The sequence below is a fragment of the Pristiophorus japonicus genome, chromosome 5 (assembly GCF_044704955.1).
Source record: "Pristiophorus japonicus isolate sPriJap1 chromosome 5, sPriJap1.hap1, whole genome shotgun sequence".
Taxonomy (NCBI): Eukaryota; Metazoa; Chordata; class Chondrichthyes; family Pristiophoridae; genus Pristiophorus; species Pristiophorus japonicus.
The window spans coordinates 15,863,770-15,882,324 of record NC_091981.1 but is presented as its reverse complement, the minus strand read 5'-3'; positions in this window follow the sequence as shown (position 1 = coordinate 15,882,324).

Sequence of the window (18,555 nt, the reverse complement as noted above, 5' to 3'; positions counted from 1 at the left end):
TTGGGTAATCCTTGCAACTGGACCAAGACACAGCTCTGTCAAGCCCGTGTGGTGGCTGGTGTGCAAAGGCCACCACACGTTAAAAAAATCCAAGCACAGGCATCTTCCACCCGTCAAGATTTAGTTTGGGATCTGGAATATGTAGGTCCTTCATTGAATCATCATTATCATAGATAGTCCCTCGAAATCGAGGAAGACTTGCTTCCACTCCCAAAGTGAGTTCTTTGATGGCTGAACAGTCCGATATGAGAACCATAGACCCTGTTACAGGTGGGACAGACATTTGTCGAGGGAAGGGGTCAGTGGAGCTGGTTTTCCGCGCGCTCCTTCCGCTGCCTGCGCTTGGCCTCTTCGCGTTCTTTGTGTTGAGACTCGAAGAGCTCAACGCCCTCCCGGATGTGCTTTCTCCACCTCGGGCGATCTTTGGCCAGGGTCTCCCAGGTGTCAGTGGGGTGATGTTGCACTTTACCAGGGAGGCTTTGAGGGTGTCCTTATAAAGTTTCCGCTGTCTTCCTTTGGTTCGTTTACTACGAAGGAGCTCCGCATAAATCATTTGCTTCGGGAGTCATATACCTGGCATGCGAACTATGTGGCCTGCCCAGCGAAGCTGATTCAGTGTGGCAGTGCTTCAATACTGGGGATATTAGTCTGGTCAAGGACACTGATGTTGGTGCGCCTGACCTCCCAGGAGATTTGCAGGATCTTGCGGAGATATCATTGGTGATATATCTCCAGCGACTTGAGGTGTCTTCTATACATCGTCTATGCCTCGGATCCATACAGGAGGGCGGGCATGACTACAGCCCTGTAGACCAAGAGCTACGTGGTAGATTTGAGGGCCTGGTCTTCAAACACTCTTTTCTTCCGACGGCCGAAAGGCTGCACTGGCGCACTGGAGGCAATGTTGTATCTCCGTATCAATGCCTGCCTTTGTTGAAACACCTGTGAACTCATCCCTTTTTGGCGTGGAAGCAAGTCATCCTCGCTTCGAGGGACTGGCTATGATGATAAAGAGCATCTGAAAGGAGGAAAGTGAGAGAGAGATGGAGAGGTTTAGAGAGGAAATTACAGAGCTTCGGGCCTTGGCAGTTGAAGGCACGGTCGCCAATGGTGGAGTGATTAAAAGCAAGGATGCATAAGAGGTCAGAATTGGAGGAGCACAGCGATGTGAGAGGGTTGTAAGGCTGGAGGAGGTTACGGAGATAGGGAGCGACATCTTTCTACATTACGTAAATTAAAGTTGTTGAGCTTGTCTTTACGCAACGCTCTGCCTAGGCTGCTCGCCCGTTCTTAGCTCAATCTGTAAATTGTATCAGGCAGGCCGGATTGTCAATGGAGTGGTGGGGGCACTTTCACTTTGCTTCATACACAGCCAACCCCCTTCCCACAACGCTCTCTCCCCCACCAGGATGAGGGACAAATGCACAAGAGTTGAATAATGGTCCCTCTGCAATACTTGATCTCAACCTGGTGCTGGTCCCCAAGTTCATCAGTAGATTGTGGGTGGTGCAAATGGTCCACTATTAACTGACGGACAAAGTGCAGGCCACAAAATAGATCAAGTACATAAGAACATAAGAAAATAGCAGCAGGAGTAGGACTTATGGCCCCTCGAGCCTGCTCTGCTATTCAATAAGATCATGGTTGATGATCAACCTCAACTCCACTTTCCCGCCCGATCCCCATATCCCTTGATTCCCCTAGACTCCAAAAATCTATCGATCTCAACCTTGAATATAGTCAGAGATTCAGCATCCACAATCTTCTGGGGCAGAGAATTCCAAAGATTCAGAACCCTCTGAGTGAAGAAATTCCTCCTCATCTCTGGCCGACCCCTTATCCTCAGACGGGGCCCCCTCGTTCGAGACTCTCCAGCCAGGAAAAACAACATCTCAGCATCTACCCTTCAAAATCTTTTATGTTTCAATGAGATCACCTCTAATTCTTCTAAACTCCAGAGAGTATATGTTATGTTAAGAATAATTCCACAAGACTGTATGCAGTAAGCTCAAACTGGTATGACCTTACTCTCTTTAATCAAACTCCAGAGTATCAAAGCAGCATGGCAGACAATCTTTTATACCTGCTTGCACGAGATGTGCAGGTGACCCTTGGGTCTCCAACAGGTGCGCCCCCTGGTGGCAAGTCTTACACTATTATAAAGTTTACATACATAACAGTCAGGCCCAATCTACTCAATCTCTCATCACAGGACAACTCTCTCATCCCAGGAATCAATCTGTTGAACCTCCGTTGTACCGTCTCCAAGGCAAGTATATCCTTCCGTCGATAAGAAGTATATCCTTCCTTAGATATGTAAAGGACAACTCAAAATAAACAAATCGTGAGCTGGAGGGTAGATTTCAGCACATTACAAAGAGAAAATAAACGTGTAACTTTTCAGCACGTGGAGTAGGATGTAGCAGTATTGGGAAACATCCGGATGCTGTAAAACCACAGTTAACATACAGATTATGAGGCACTATAATTGGGTTGCTCCGTTTATCATTCTTGCAGCTGCCTGATTCACTACACAGAAGACCAAGCACATTAAGCTAACACACTGGGGATCGCACAACCCTACTGGGAGTTGTTTGGTGTCTGATGTGCAATCTACTAATCAAGTCAAATTTACAAAGCACCGTGACTATTTTTATTGCAAAGCTAGATCAGCAAATAAATGGAGCCAACGCCAGTAAATGGTTGAATAAATTTAAACGACGTAACATTCTGTGTTCAGTGCCTTTCAACCGCTAAAAAGGTTATTAATAAATGTGATAATGGTTCTCTCTGAGGTGTTTACCTGGCTATGCCGATCACAGAATAGAATCACAGAACGGCTACAGCACGGAGCTTGTGCCGGCTCTCTGCAAGAGCCCCTCAGCCAGTCCTACTCACCCGCCCTTTCCCCGTAGTCCTGCAAATTCTTTTCCTTCAGGTACTTATCCAACTCCCTTTTGAAAGCCACGATTGAGTCTGCCTCCACCACCTCTCTCAGGCAGTGCATTCCAGAAAAAAGAAGCGCTCACTGCGTAAAAACGGTTTTCCTCATGTCGCTTTTGGTTCTTTTGCCAATCGCCTAAAATCTATGTCTCCTGGCTCTCGACTCTTCCGCCAATGGGAACAGTTTCTCTCTAGCTACTCTGTCCAGACCCCTCATGATTTTGAACAGCTCTACCAAATCTCCTCTCAAGCCAATATAATAACACACAGCCCAACTTGGCTTCTTTCCAAGTCAGATGCCTCATTCTGCATGGTACAGCATGTGCATTAGTCAACGTTGAGGTAGAGTTGCAGGGAAAATGTGTCCCCTACCCCAATCACTCATGCTGCTCCCATCCCTCATGCCCGTCACCACCCCAAACTCATCCCCTTTGAACAATCCACTCAACCTCGGTATCCTCTTGTCACCCTTGCCATGCTGTCAGCCACCGCACCCTTTAAACCACTCCCCAATCCCCACTTGGACTTCCCGAGCTGTCATGTATGTACATGCTGTTTGTAGCCACCAGATGATGTCATTGTTGGAGGCCACTGAGCAGCACGCACATAGTGCTGCTCTGGTATAAAAGGCCAGCCATTTTGCGAGTCAGGCACTTTGGACTGTAATAAAGCAGAGCCAAGATTGTACTTTGTTCAGTTAAACAGTATTCAGTTTGAACCTTTATTGCATACACAACATGAGCACAGGCGATGAGAGGCAAGTGGCCCCCCTCATCTCAACAAAGCCCCCTCCTCCCCTCTCCCTCTTCTCCTATCTATTTTTTTATCAGACAGGAAGCAAAGAGTAGGAGTAAATGGGTACTTTTCAGAATGGCAGGCAGTGACTAGTGGGGTACCGCAAGGTTCTGTGCTGGGGCCCCAGCTGTTTACACTGTACATTAATGATTTAGATGAGGGGATTAAATGTAGTATCTCCAAATTTGCGGATGACACTAAGTTGGGTGGCAGTGTGAGCTGCGAGGAGGATGCTGTGAGGCTGCAGAGCGACTTGGATAGGTTAGGTGAGTGGGCAAATGCATGGCAGATGAAGTATAATGTGGATAAATGTGAGTTTATCCACTTTGGTGGTAAAAACAGAGAGACAGACTATTATCTGAATGGTGACAGATTAGGAAAAGGGGAGGTGCAAAGAGACCTGGGTGTCGTGGTACATCAGTCATTGAAGGTTGGCATGCAGGTGCAGCAGGCGGTTAAGAAAGCAAATGGCATGTTGGCCTTCATAGCAAGGGGATTTGAGTACAGGGGCAGGGAGGTGTTGCTACAGTTGTACAGGGCATTGGTGAGGCCACACCTGGAGTATTGTGTACAGTTTTGGTCTCCTAACCTGAGGAAGGACATTCTTGCTATTGAGGGAGTGCAGCGAAGGCTCACCAGACTGATTCCCGGGATGGCGGGACTGACCTATCAAGAAAGACTGGATCAACTGGGCTTGTATTCACTGGAGTTCAGAAGAATGAGAGGGGACCTCATAGAAACATTTAAAATTCTGACGGGGTTAGACAGGTTAGATGCAGGAAGAATGTTCCCAATGTTGGGGAAGTCCAGAACCAGAGGTCACAGTCTAAGGATAAGGGGTAAGCCATTTAGGACCGAGATGCGGAGGAACTTCTTCACCCAGAGAGTGGTGAACCTGTGGAATTCTCTACCACAGAAAGTTGTTGAGGCCATTCACTAAATATATTCAAAAAGGAGTTAGATGAGGTCCTTACTACTAGGGGGATCAAGGGGTATGGCGAGAAAGCAGGAATGGTGTACTGAAGTTGAATGTTCTGCCATGAACTCATTGAATGGTGGTGCAGGCTAGAAGGGCCGAATGGCCTACTCCTGCACCTATTTTCTATGTTTCTATAGAGAGAATCCATTAGCACCTGTTTTGTGCTCTATTGTGTCTCTGCCCCTCTCTACCCGTACCGGTGGTGGATCTGGACTCACAGGTGGGAGGGATAAGCTATGTCCTTATATAGCTGACACCAAAACACAGCTGAGATAATTAGCTGACTTCAAGATGTTGGGGGAAAATTGAATTAACATAATCAAAGAATGTCACAGATCCGTCGCCCATGAACTGGAAACTAAAATTGGGAAAGAAGTTTAATAGGGGTCTAACCTGATAGTGCTCATTTTACGCTGTCACCTGTGGTTTAGTTCCACTCCAGCGGGGAACTTGTTGAGTGTGAAGTAGATCATGGCAGCGAGGAAGATTGAGAAGAGGATTGGGACGATGACACAGCCCTGTTTGACCCCGGTCCGGACGTGGATTGGGTCTGTGATGGATCCGTTGGTAAGGATCACGGCCTGCATGTAGTCGTGGAGCAGGCGGAGGATGGTGACAAACTTTTGGGGGCATCCAAAATGGAGGAGGACGCTCCATAGACCCTCGCGGTTGACAGTGTTAAAGGCCTTTGTAAGGTCGAGGAAGGCCATGTATAAGGGCTAGTGCTGTTCCCTGCATTTTTCTTGCAGCTGTCGCGCTGTAAAAATCATGTCTGTTGTGCCCCGTAGGGGACGAAATCTGCACTGTGACTCCAGGAGGAGCTTCTCAGCCACAGGGAGAAGATGGTTGAGGAGGACTCTAGCGATGAATTTCCCAGTGGCTGATAGCCGGGAGATTCCTCTGTCGTTGCCGCAGTCGGACTTTTCGCCTTTTTTAAAGATGGTCACGATTACTGCATCTCTGAGATCTTCCGGCATGTTCTCCTCCCTCCAGATGAGAGAGATGAGGTCATGCATTTGCGCCAACAGTGACTCTCCACATAGTCCGCATGCCAGACACGAGACTCCCAAACCAAGCGCTCTACTTGGAACTCCTTCACGGCAAATGAGCCAAAGGTGGGCAGAGGAAACATTACAAGGACACCCTCAAAGCCTCCTTGATAAAGTGAAGCATCCCCACAGACACCTGGGAGTCCCTAGCCAAAGACTGCCCTAAGTGGAGGAAGTGCATCCGAGAGGCACTGAGCACCTCGAGTCTCATCGCCGAGAGCATGCAGAAATCAAGCGCAGGCAGTGGAAAGAGCGTGCGGCAAATCAGTCCCACCCCCCCTTTCCCTCAACGACTGTCTGTCTCACCTGTGACGAAGACAGTGGTTCTCATATTGGACTGTTCAGTCACCTAAGGACTCATTTTTAGAGTGGAAGCAAGTCTTCCTCGATTCTGAGGAACTGCCTATGATGGTGACTGTCACCAAAATTTAAAATTCCTCTCATTCTGTTTCTCTCCTTTTTTTTCTCTTTTAGCCCGTCTCTCTGACCCCAGTCTCTGACAATTTCTCTCTGTGACCCCAGTCTCTCTCTCTCTCTCTCTACCTTTAACACCAGTCGCTGACTCTCTCCCTCTCTCTCTGACCCCAGTCTCTGACTCACTCTCTCTCTGACCCCAGTCCCTGACTCACTCTCTCTCTCAGACCCCCAGTCTCTGATTCTCTCCCTCTCTCGGACTCACTCTCTCTCTCAGATCCCAGGCTTTCTCTCTCTCTCTGACCCCAGTCTCTGACTCACTCTCTCTCTGACCCCAGACTCTCTCTTTCTCTGAACCCAGTCTCTCTCTCTGACCACAGTCCCTGACTCACTCTCTCTCTCAGACCCCCAGTCTCTGATTCTCTCCCTCTCTCGGACTCTCTCTCTCAGATCCCAGGCTTTCTCTCTCTCTCTCACCCCAGTCTCTGACTCACTCTCTCTCTCAGACCCCAGTCTCTGACTCACTCTGTGAAAAGTCCTATCCCCTCAGTATAGATTCACACGAAGCATGCAGTGAAGTCAAGGTCACTCTGGACCTGCACCTTTATTTCACAGCTCTGGAATGCTGCACCCACCCGAGACCCATCCCTACACACCTGTCTCCTGCAAGTGCACCCCCAGTGGCAAGGCATGCTGGTGGTTACAGGCAATACTCCACCACAGTCATGTATAGCATGTTAGGATACAGCAACACATGATAATGTAAGATACATGACATCACCCTCCCCCAAGGTCTTATTGTCTTTCTAGGTTCAGTCTCTCAGGTGGTCTACGCTCTCGCGTGGAGCGTCTGAGTTGTGGTTCAGTTGTTTGCCTTGGTGTCTGCTTTTCTTTGGGTGTGGTTGCTGGTATCTCGCCTCGGCTGTCTGTTTCGATTGGTGTGATTGTTGTTGACTCGCCTGGGCTGTCTGTTGGGATTGCACTTTCCTCAGGTTGTTCCCTCTGTCTGTCCACTAGGTGTGGAGCAAGTTCCACATTGTAGTCTGCCTCTGGTTCCGCAGTGTTGTTGGTAAATCTGCTTTTGACTTGGTCTACATGCCTCCGGAAGGTTTTGCTATTGTCCATTTGTATCACCAGTAGCCTGTTTGCTTCCTTGCCCGTTACTGTCCCTGCAAGCCATTTGGGACCCCTGCCATAGTTTAGTACAAACACTTTGTCCCCTATCTCATTCCATCTCCCCCTCGAATTTTTGTCATGGTACTTAGTCAGCTTACGGCGCTTTGCCTCAACAATTTTGTGCATTTCTGGGAGGATTAATGAGAGCCTTGTTTTTAAAGTCCTTTTCATCAACAGTTGCGCAGGGGGGTTCCCAGTCAATGAGTGCGGACGAGATCTGTATGCCAGCAGCAGTCGCGACAGGCGACCCTGCAGCATGGGACCTTGGATTTTAAGCATGCCTTGTTTAATGATTTACACTGCTCTCTCTGCCTGGCCGTTGGAGGCCGGCTTGAATGGTGCCGTCTTGATGTGATTTATGCCGTGGTCAATTATAAAGTCTTGGAATTCTGCGCCGGTGAAGCACGGACCATTGTCACTGACCAATATGTCAGGGATTCTGTGCGTTGCAAACATGGTTGCGAGGCTCTCCACAGTGGTGGAGGTTGTGCTCGAGTTTAAAATGGTGCATTCGATCCACTTTGAAAATGCATCTACAACTACGAGGAACATTTTGCCCATGAATGGGCCCACATAGTCTACGTGCACCCGCGACCACGGTTTGGTAGGCCAGAGCCAGGGGCTCAGTGGAGCCTCCCTGGGGGCATTGCTGAGTTGGGCACAAATGGTGCACCTTTGGACGCAGAGCTCCAAGTCCGCGTCAATACCAGGCCACCAGACGTGGGATCTGGCTATGGCCTTCATGAGAACAATCCCCGGGTGCTCGCGGTGGAGCTCCCGGACAAATGCCTCTCTGCCTCGCAGAGGCATGACTACTCGGCTGCCCCACATCAGGCACTCTGCTTGTAGTGATAGCTCATGCATTAGCCTGTGAAAGGGTTTTAATTCCTCGGGGCAGGCATCGCGTGCCTCTGCCCATTCACCGGTTAGAACACATCTTTTTACGAAGGATAACGGGGGTCGCTGGCCGTCCATGCTCTGATTTGGCGAGCCGTCATGGGCGAACCTGTGGACTCAAAGGCATTGATTGCCATGACTATCTCACAGTCCTGTTCATCAGACCATTCCGTGGTCGCCAGGGGTAGCCTGCTGAGCGCGTCGGCACAGTTATCTGTGCCTGGTCTGTGCCTTATGGTATAGTTATAGGACGCCAGCATGAGTGCCCACCGTTCAATTTGCGCCGAGGCATTGGCGTTTATTGCCTTGCTCTCGGATCGGAGGGACGTGAGGGGCTTGTGGTCAGTTTCTAATGACAACTTGGCCCCGAAAAGGTATTGGTGCATCTTTTTGACACAGTGCATGCACGCGAGCGCCTCCTTCTCTACCAATCCGTACCCGCGCACCGCCCGCGAAAGTGACCTGGAGGCATAGCTATGGGTTGTAATTTGCCCGCACTATTGACATGTTGCAAAACGCACCCGACCCCATACGCTGACGCATCGCATGTGAGAACAAGCTTTATACCTGGGTCAAAGAAAGTCAAGACTCTGTTGGAACACAGAAGGTTGCGTGCCTTATTGAAGGCGCGTTCCTGGGCGTCCCCCCCAAAACCAATCGCACCCCTTCCTGAGTAGCACGTGGAGAGGCTCCTGCAGCGTGCTTAAATTCTGCATAAAGTTCCCAAAGTAATTGAATAGCCCGAGAAAGGCGCGCAGTTCTGAGACATTCCGGGGCCTGGGTGCCAGGTGAATTGCTTCTGTTTTGGACTCTGTTGGGCGGATTCCATCAGCGGCAATCCTTCTGCCCAAAAATTCAACCTCGGGTGCGAGAAACAGGCACTTGGATTTCTTGACTCGTAGGCCTACCCGAACCGATCGCTTTAGTACTTCCTCCAAATTACGGAGATGGGAGTCGGTGTCCCTGCCCGAGATAAGTATGTCGTCTTGAAATACAACCGTCCCCAGGATGAACTAGAGCAGACTCTCCATATTGCGCTGGAATATGGCAGCTGCCGACCTGATGCCGAATGGGCATCGATTGTACATGAAAAGGCCTCGATGTGTGTTGATGGTGGTGAGTAGCTTGGATTCCTCGGTCAATTCTTGCATCATATACGCAGATGTGAGGTCTAATTTTGAGAAAAGTTTACCTCCAGCCAATGTGGCAAATAAGTCCTCCGCTCTGGGCAGCGGGTACTGGTCCTGTAGGGAGACTCTGTTTGTGGTAGATTTGTAGTCCCCACAGATTCGTACGGATCTATCAGGCTTCATGACTGGGACGATGGGACTTGCCCAGTCGCTAAATTCCACAGATGATATAATGTCTTCCCGCAGAAGCCCGTCTAGTTCGTGTTCAATCTTTTCCCTTACACATAGGGTACAGCTCTGGCCTTGTGATGGACCGGTCTAACATCCTGTATGATGTAGATTTTGATTTTGGTCCCTTTGAAAGTGCCCACACCTGGCTAAAAGAGATGTTCAAATCGCTTTATAACTGTTGAGCAGGAGATCCATTCCTCTAATGACATGGCATGGACATCATCCCATTTCCAGTTTAGTTTTGCCAGCCAGCTTCTCCCCAGCAGTGCTGGGGGGTCTCCGGGGACAATCCACAGGGGAAGTCGGTTCACTGTCCCTTTGTGTGTGACAGAGAGCATGGCGCTGCCGAGGACTGGTACGATTTCTTTGGTATAGGTCCTTAGTTTGGTGTCGACCCTTGTGAGTTTTGGTCTGTCTCTTTTATGCGGCCACAGTTGTTCAAATTGTTGAGCGCCCATGAGAGATTGACTCGTTCCCGTATCCAGCTCCATGTTGACAGATATCCCGTTGAGTAGGACCCTCATTATTATAGGAGGCATCCTATTATAGGAGCAGCGGCCATTGATCATGTTGACCCGCTGTACATCGGTGTCCCGGATACTGTCCCCACCATCTTCTGGTCTGCTTTCTGACCCATCCGATTCGGATACCAGCCAAGCTGCCGTTTTTTTGCACATGTGGGCCAAATGCCCTGTATATTCACAATTTCTGCAAACAGCCTGCTGAAATTGACATCCCCTTGACGAATGCCCACCCCCACAGCTCCAGCACAGACCTGTTCCATTGTTCAAAGCGTCTGGCTGATCTCTCTTGAGCTTCTCTCAGTTTGTAGTTGATTGCTCGCATTGTGGGTTGATGAGGTGTGAACGGCCGTTCCTGTGGCCCTTGATGACTTCTGCCTGCTGTCGAGAGCCTGTTCTCCTGGTTTTGTCTGTGTGTGGGGGTAGCAGCTTGATTAGTGCTGTGAACTTCTTGTTCTGATATTTCGTTAGTTGTCGTACCTGCATTGTAAATCAACCTCGTTTCTTCTTCCCCTACCAAGAATGTCTGTGCAACCAGTGCTGCTGCCTCTAAGGTCAGGTTCTTGGTCTCTATAAGCTTTCGGAATATTCCTGCTTGGGCTATTCCCTCAATGAAAAAGTCTCTCAGCATTTCTCTCCTCAGTTCATCGGAGAACTCACATAAATTAGCCAACCTCCGAAGTTCCACCACAAAGTCGGGTATGCTCTGGCCCACACAGCGTCTGTAGTTGTCGAACCTGTGTCTGGCCATGTGTAGGCTGCTCGCTGGCTTCAGGTGGTGTTTTACCAGTGTGCTCAATTCTTCAAACGACTTGCTTGCTGGTTTCTCAGGTGCCAAAAGATCCTTCATTAAAGCGTATGTTTTCGAGCCATAGCTGGTCAAGAGATGGACTCTTCTTTTGTCTGCCGTATCGTCGCCTAACCAGTCTTTGGTTACAACGCTTTGCTGCAGCCTTTCTATAAAGTCCTCCCAATTGTCTCCCGCATTGTACTTTGCATCTGATCCGTTGTTTGCCATTCTGTGGATTCTGTAATCCCGTAACTCGTCGCCACTGTTCAGTCCTGTCCCTTCAGTACAGATTCACACGAGGCATGTAGTGAAGTCAAGGTCACTCTGGACCTGCACCTTTATTTCATAGCTCTGGAATGCTGCACCCGCCCGAGACCCGTCCCTACACACCTGTTTCCTGCAAGTGCACCCCCGGTGGCAAGGCATGCTGGTGGTTAAGGCCACATCCCACCACAGTCACGTATAGCACGTTAGGATACAGCCACACATAATAATGTAAGATACATGACACTCTGTCTCTCAGACCCCAGGCTTTCTCTCTCTCTCTCTCTCTCAGACCCCAGTCACTGACTCTCTCCCTCTCTCTGACCCCAGTCTCTGACTCACTCCCTCTCTCTGACCCCAGTCTCTTACTCACTCTCTCTCTGACCCCAGTCTCTCTCTCGCTGACCCAAGTCTCTGACTCTTTCCCTCTCTCTGACCCCAGTCTCTGACTCACTCTCCCTCTCAGAACCCAGGCTTTCTCCCTCTCTCTCTCTCTCTCGCCCCAGTCCCTGACTCACTCTCTCGCTGACCCCAGTCTCTCTCTCTCTCTGACCCCAATCTCTGACTCACTCTCCCTCTGACCCCAGTCTCTGACTCACTCTCTCTCTCTGACCCCAGTCTCTCTTTCTCTCTCTCTCTCTGACCCCTGTTATTTATTGTCCAGGTCCATTAAATGTATAAGTACAATGGTGCGTCACAGAGGGCGCTGTGGTGGGAGACCTGCAAGTACCTGCAAGACAAGTATAAAAGGCTGCCCACCACACCTGAGAGGCACTCTGGAGTTGCACAATAAAGGACTAAGGTCACAGCAGTTATTACAAGAAGAGACCGTGTGAGTCAGTGATTTGAGTGCTACATATATTACATTGGCGACAGGGACACGGACGAACGTTACGCAACCATGGCTACTCTGGGCTCGTTAAAAGATTTTACGGTGGGCAATGATTGGGAGGCCTTCGTGGAAAAGCTTGAGTACTACTTCACAGCAAACGACCTGACGGGGAACACGGACACACTGAGAGAGAAGCGTAAGGTGATATTGCTTTCCAGTTGTGGCGATGAGGTTTACTGTCTCGTCAGGGATTTGCTGGCACCGAAGAGCGCCAGGGACAAGTCATATGAGGAGCTGATCGCACTCATTCATGACCAACTGAAACCGAAGGAGAGCATCCTCACGGCCCGGCACAAATTTTACCATCACTGCAGACCTGAGGGCCAGGATGTCACCAAATATGCTGCGGATCTCAGGAGACTCGTGGCGCCGTGTGATTTTGGCACACACCTTGACGAGGCGTTGCGGGAAGTTTTTGTTTTGGGGATTGGCCATGAGGGTCTCCTTCACAAGCTGCTATCCACTGAACCTACAATCACCCTGAAGCAAGCCATCACCATCAGCAGGGCATTTATGAACTGAACTTGCAGCACCAAGCAAATGATCCACACGGTCTCGAACCTGGCAGGCACTGTCTACAGGATAGCGCCCACCATGGACAAATCTGCAGAACATGGCTCTGCCCGGGGCAGAGAGCACGGACCTCGGGGTCCTGGAACTCAGAGTCCGCTGAGGGGGGCTAATCAAGCAGCACCATGCTGGCGCTGCGGAGGAAGCCACGGGGCTCAACGCTGCAGGTTTGCGGAGTATACGTGCAATACCTGCCACACGAAAGGCCACCTTCAGCGTATGTGGAAAAGAAACCTGACTCACCGTGTGGCTAAGGAGATGGTAGAGGATCCCAGCGAGGAGCAGGCAGAAGAAGATGAGGTGCTTGGACTGTATATGTGTACCGGCGATTCGGCTCCAGTGATTATGGAGGTCAAGATTAACGGAGTCCCCGTGAGTATGGAAGTGGACACTGGATCGGGTCCGTCGTTGATGAGTCAGAGAACTTTTGATAAACTGTGGGTCAACCCGGCTGCACGACCCAAGCTGGTCCCGGTTACGGCGAAGCTGCATACCTACACCAGGGAACTGATACCTGTTCTTGGCAGAGCGGATGTGCAGGTATCTCACGGGGGCAAGATGCACGGTTTACTTTTGTGGATCATTGCAGGCGATGGGCCGACGCTACTCAGCAGGAGATGGATGGGGAAGGTCCGTGGGAGCTGGGAAGACTTCATTCCTCCACAGACCGCTGTCCCCCAGGTTCCCAAAGAGCAGCGCTGACCGAGCTGCAGGAGAAAGAAGCCACACACAGACGAGCAGACACTGGAAGTGCAGGCGTTGGACAGAAAACCCATCGACGGCCGACAAATCGGGAGGGCCGTGCGGAGAAAAAGTCGGGCGGCGGTGGTGGCAGCTACGGCGGCCGCAGGAGAGGCGGCAGTTACTGGGACAACAGCGGCAGAGGAGGCTAAAGCGGCAGAGGAGGCTACGGAGGTGGCCGGCATAACTCGGGAGAACGTGACAGCTACTCGGGTGGGCAAAAGAGCCAGAGCGGCGGATACAGCAGCAGTTATGGCAGTTGTGGAGGCCACAGGGTCGATGACTGATCGAATCGTTCTTGGCTGCTGCTTTCGTCGCTGGAGATTTCTTGGCTGCTGCTTTCTTGGCTGCTGGCTTCTTCACCTTCGTTCCCATGGGGATCCGTCGTAGCGATTTTGAAGGAGTCCGAGGCGCCCGTGCCCTTGATCTGCTTCAGCGAGCCATTCATCACGTTCCTCTTCTTGCTGGAAGCCTTGGTTTGAGCGGCGGCGGCAGGAGGAGCCGTTCCAGCGGCTGCAGTATCAGTCAGGTCCGCGACTCGTTCTTGGCCATTTTTCTTTTTTTTTCTCTCTTCTTTATCCCCCCTATCCCTTCTTAACTTCAGCAAAACGTCAGGCCAGCGAGCTCAAGATGGTGGCGAGCCTCGTGGCTGCCAAGAACAAAGGCAGGCAGTACAACTAAAATGGCGGCGCCCAAGGGAAGCCTCGTGAGAACCACAAGATGGTGTCTTAAAAGGGAAATACACCCGAGAGCCTTAAAAGGGCCTTACACCGTTGGTGGTCCCCACAAAAAGACTTTTGTAAGGCAAGAGCGAGTCTAAATGTGTAATCTGATTTGTAAGATGTAGTGATTTAGGATAAGAGTTTATATTTTGATGCTGAATGCTTACTGTGTTTAAAATGATGGATATGAATGATTTATGAAGAGTTAATACCACGAAGTACAAGTAAAAGGGTTAATGGGTCCGTGACTAACATGCCTAAGAGGCCAATGTGATTTCCGAATTTATGTGATTCATGCAATGGTTCAGCAGCTGCAGATGAGCCGCTAAGGCGACTACTGAGAACAGAGGCAACGCACTAGTTGCGATACCCTGTCTCAGCACAGCCACCACCTCGGGCAAAAAAGGGGCAGTATACTGCCACCGTACCTCACCCAGTGGAGCTGGGATTAAATAACTGTTCAGTGCACCTACCATATATCATACGCACCATACAAATGTACTGTCGATGTATACCTGCTTTCTGTTGGAGGTTATACTCATGTACTTCATCACCCATGTAAGGACTGCAAATACCATATGCTTGCACAGGATCGCAAGCATAATCTCTACATGCGGGAGGGCGGGGGGGGGGAGAAGAGGGAAGTGGATGGTCATGGACTCACACTCACAAATCAACCAGGATGAACAAGGCCGAGGTTACCGGCAATGGCTTTTGGAACTGGGGGGGAGTGAGATGTTATGTATTGTCCAGGTACATTAAATGTATAAGTACAATGGTGCGCCACAGAGGGCGCTGTGGTGGGAGACCTGAAAGTACCTGCAAGACAGAGTATAAAAGGCTGCCCACCACACCTGAGAGGCACTCTAGAATTGCACAATAAAGGACTAAGATCACAGCAGTTACAACAACACGAGACCATGTGGAGTCAGTGATACATTACAACCCCAGTCTCTGACTCACTCTCTCTCTCTGACCCCAGTCTCTCTCTCTCTCTCTGACCCCGATCTCTCTCTCTCTCTGACCCCAGTCTCTCTCTCTCTCTGACCCCGGTCTCTCTCTCTCTGTCTGACCCCGGTCTCTCTCTCTCTCTCTGACCCCAGTCTCTCTCTCTCTCAGACCCCAGTCTCTCTCTCTCTCTCTCTCTCAGACCCCAGTCTCTAACTCACTCTCTCTCAGACCCCAGTCTCTCTTTCTCTCTCTCTCACTGACCCAGTCTCTGTCTACCTCTCTCTCTCTCTCTCTCTCTCACTGACTCCAGTCTCAGTCTCGCTCTCTCTCTCTCTCTCTCTCTCTCTCTCTGACCCAACTCTCTAACTCTGTCTCTCTCTGTGTCTCTGTTGTGTATGCAATAACTGTTAGACTGAGTACTGTTTAACTCCAAGAGGTATGACCTTGGCTCTGCTTTTTTAAGGCCTAAAGTGACTAATATACAAAATGACTGGCCTTTTATACTTGGACTGCACACCAGTGAATGCAGCCCAATGGCCTCCAACAGTGACGCCAACTAGTGGCTAATGATGCCAAAAGTACATACATGATAGTCTCTGACTCCAGAATCTGACAGTCTCTATCTCTGACCCCAGTCTCTCTCTCTCTCTCTTTCTCTCTCTGAGACCCCAGTCTCTCTCTCTCTCTCTGACCCTAGTCTCTGACTCTCTCTCTCTCTCTCTCTCTGAGACCCCAGTCTCTCTCTCTCTCTCTCTCTCTCTCTCTGACTCTCTCTCTCTCTCTCTCTGAGACCCCAGCCTCTCTCTTTCTTTCTCTGACCCTCGTCTCTGACTCTCTCTCTCTCTCCCCCTCTGAGACCCCAGTCTCTCTATCTCTCTCTCTGACCCGAGTCTCTGACTCTCTCTCTCTCTCTCTCTCTCTCTCTCTCTGACCCCAGTCTCTCTCTCTCTCTGACCTCAGTCTCTCTCTCTCTCTGTGACCCCAGTCTCTCTCTCTGACCCCAGTCTCTCTCTCTCTCTCTGACCCCAATCTCTCTCTCTCTCTCTCCCTGACCCCAGTCTCTCTCTCTCTCTCTCTAACCCCAGTCTCTCTCTCTCTGAACCCAGTCTCTCTCTCTCTCTCTGTGATCCCAGTCTCTCTCTCTCTCTCTCTCTCTCTCTCTCTCTCTGTGACCCAGTCTCTCTCTCTGACCCAGTCACTCTCTCTCTCTCTCTCTCTCTCTGACCCCAGTCTCTAAATCATAATAAATATGGAAAGATAAATATTATAAATATGGACATCGGAATTTATATTGGAGACAAAGCTGGCACAAAACGTTTGACAAAAATATGACAATATTGTGCAGACAAGAAGTGAATGCAGTGGTAAGATCTTCAGGGGGCAAAATTGCCCCTTCTTTAGAGCTCCGATAGCGCCTCTGGGGGACGCTAATGGGGTGGAAGAGACTTTTCGCCCGGGTTGAGGGGGGGGTGGGGGAGTGGTTGTGGTGGGGGGGAGAGGGGCGTAATTAGCTCCTGGGAAATTGCCCGGGAGTTTGCGGAGGTGCTGCTGTGGCAGCGCCCCACGGGTAGTGGGCCATGCCTCTGCGCAACCAGAGATGACGTAACTGCCATGCGCCACAGCCCCTCACCGCCCTGTGCTACCTCTCACTGCCCTGTGGGGGAAATTGCCCCGTGAGCTGCAGAACATCTGCGTCGTGCTTCACTCACTGCCCCAGTAGCCCCTCCCCCCACCCGGGCGAACCACCCCAAAGGAAGCGGAGCGTTTCAAGATTGTGCTCCACCTCTTTGAGGAACGGTAAGCCCAATTCAGCGGCGGGGATGGGATTTCTACATCCAAAGTCCAGGGCCCAGCTGGTTACTGCCCCCAATTGGGGCACGGGGCAATTTCGCCCCTCAGTATGTTACAGATAGCTTTAGTACTCATCAGAATAATAAGGTCTTGAAGTTTGGGTAAGGTGGAGGGGAAATGGGGAGAAGAGCCTGAGACTGATGGATTTATTCCCCAGAATGAGGCCACACTGGATAGGATAGGAAAACATAATTGGAGCAGTGATTTTTGTTTCAACACCACAGTTAACGTCCATGTAGTTCAAGAGTAGCTACCAACACAGCAAAGGCAAATGTCATCAGCTGTGGGTTTAAGAACAAGACAAACAACTGAAAACTCTGAATTGTTTCTGCCATAGTGAGTGCTAGACTCTCGATTCACATAGCTTTCACAAGTCTCACTATTTTTACCTTTGTCTCAATCGCTTCAGTTTCAGGAGTGCAATTTTCTCTGACATGCCTTGGCAGAATTACCACCAGATGTTCCCGAAGAAATGTCAGCGGTAGCCCTTATGCTGTTCTCTGTGATAATACGTCAAAATTGAAATATTATAATGTCCATAAAGAGGACCTGACATACTGCAGGAGAGAATCTGCTGGCAGCAGCTGGAGACTGTGGCGGGAAGGTATGTTTTCTGCATTAAAAAAAAATTAACTTTATTTTCCAGACCGTACGCAGTTGGAGTCCAGTCTCACTGACGGACAGTATCTCCAACAAGACAGAGTCTATCAACCTCCCCCCACCATCTGCACCCGCTCTTGACATTCAATGGCATTACCATCGCCGAATCCCCAACCATCAACATCCTGGGAGTCACCATTGACCAGAAACTTAACTGCACCACCCACATAAATACAGTGGCTACCAGGGCAGGTCGGGGGCTGTCTTCACTAAAGAAGATACAAATAACCTTCCGAATGTACTAGGGGACAGTGGGTCTAGTGAGAAGGAGGAACTGAAGGATATCCTTATTCGGCGGGAAATTGTGTTAGGGAAATTGGATTGAAGGCTGATAAATCCCCGGGGCCTGATAGTCTGCATCCAGAGTACTTAAGGAAGTGGCCTTAGAAATAGTGGATGCATTGGTGATCATTTTCCAACAGTCTATCGACTCTGGATCAGTTCCTATGGAATGGAGGGTAGCTAATGTAACACCACTTTTTAAAAAAGGAGGGAGAGAGAAAACGGGTAATTATAGACCGGTTAGCCAGACATAAGTAGTGGGGAAAATGTTGGAATCAATCATTAAGGATGAAATAGCAGCGCATTTGGAAAGCAGTGACAGGATCAGTCCAAGTCAGCATGGATTTATGAAAGGGAAATCATGCTTGACGAATCTTCTAGAATTTTTTGAGGATATAACTAGCAGAGTGGACAAGGGAGAACCAGTGGATGTGGTGGATTTGGACTTTCAAAAGGCTTTTGACAAGGTCCCACACAAGAGATTGGTGTGCAAAATCAAAGCGCATGGTATTGGGGGTAATGTACTAATGTGGATAGAGAACTGGTTGGCAGACAGGAAGCAGAGAGTCGGGATAAACGGGTCCTTTTCAGAATGGCAGGCAGTGACGAGTGGAGTGCCACAGGGTTCAGTGCTGGGACCCCAGCTCTTTACAATATACATTAACGATTTAGGTGAAGGAATTGAGTGTAATATCTC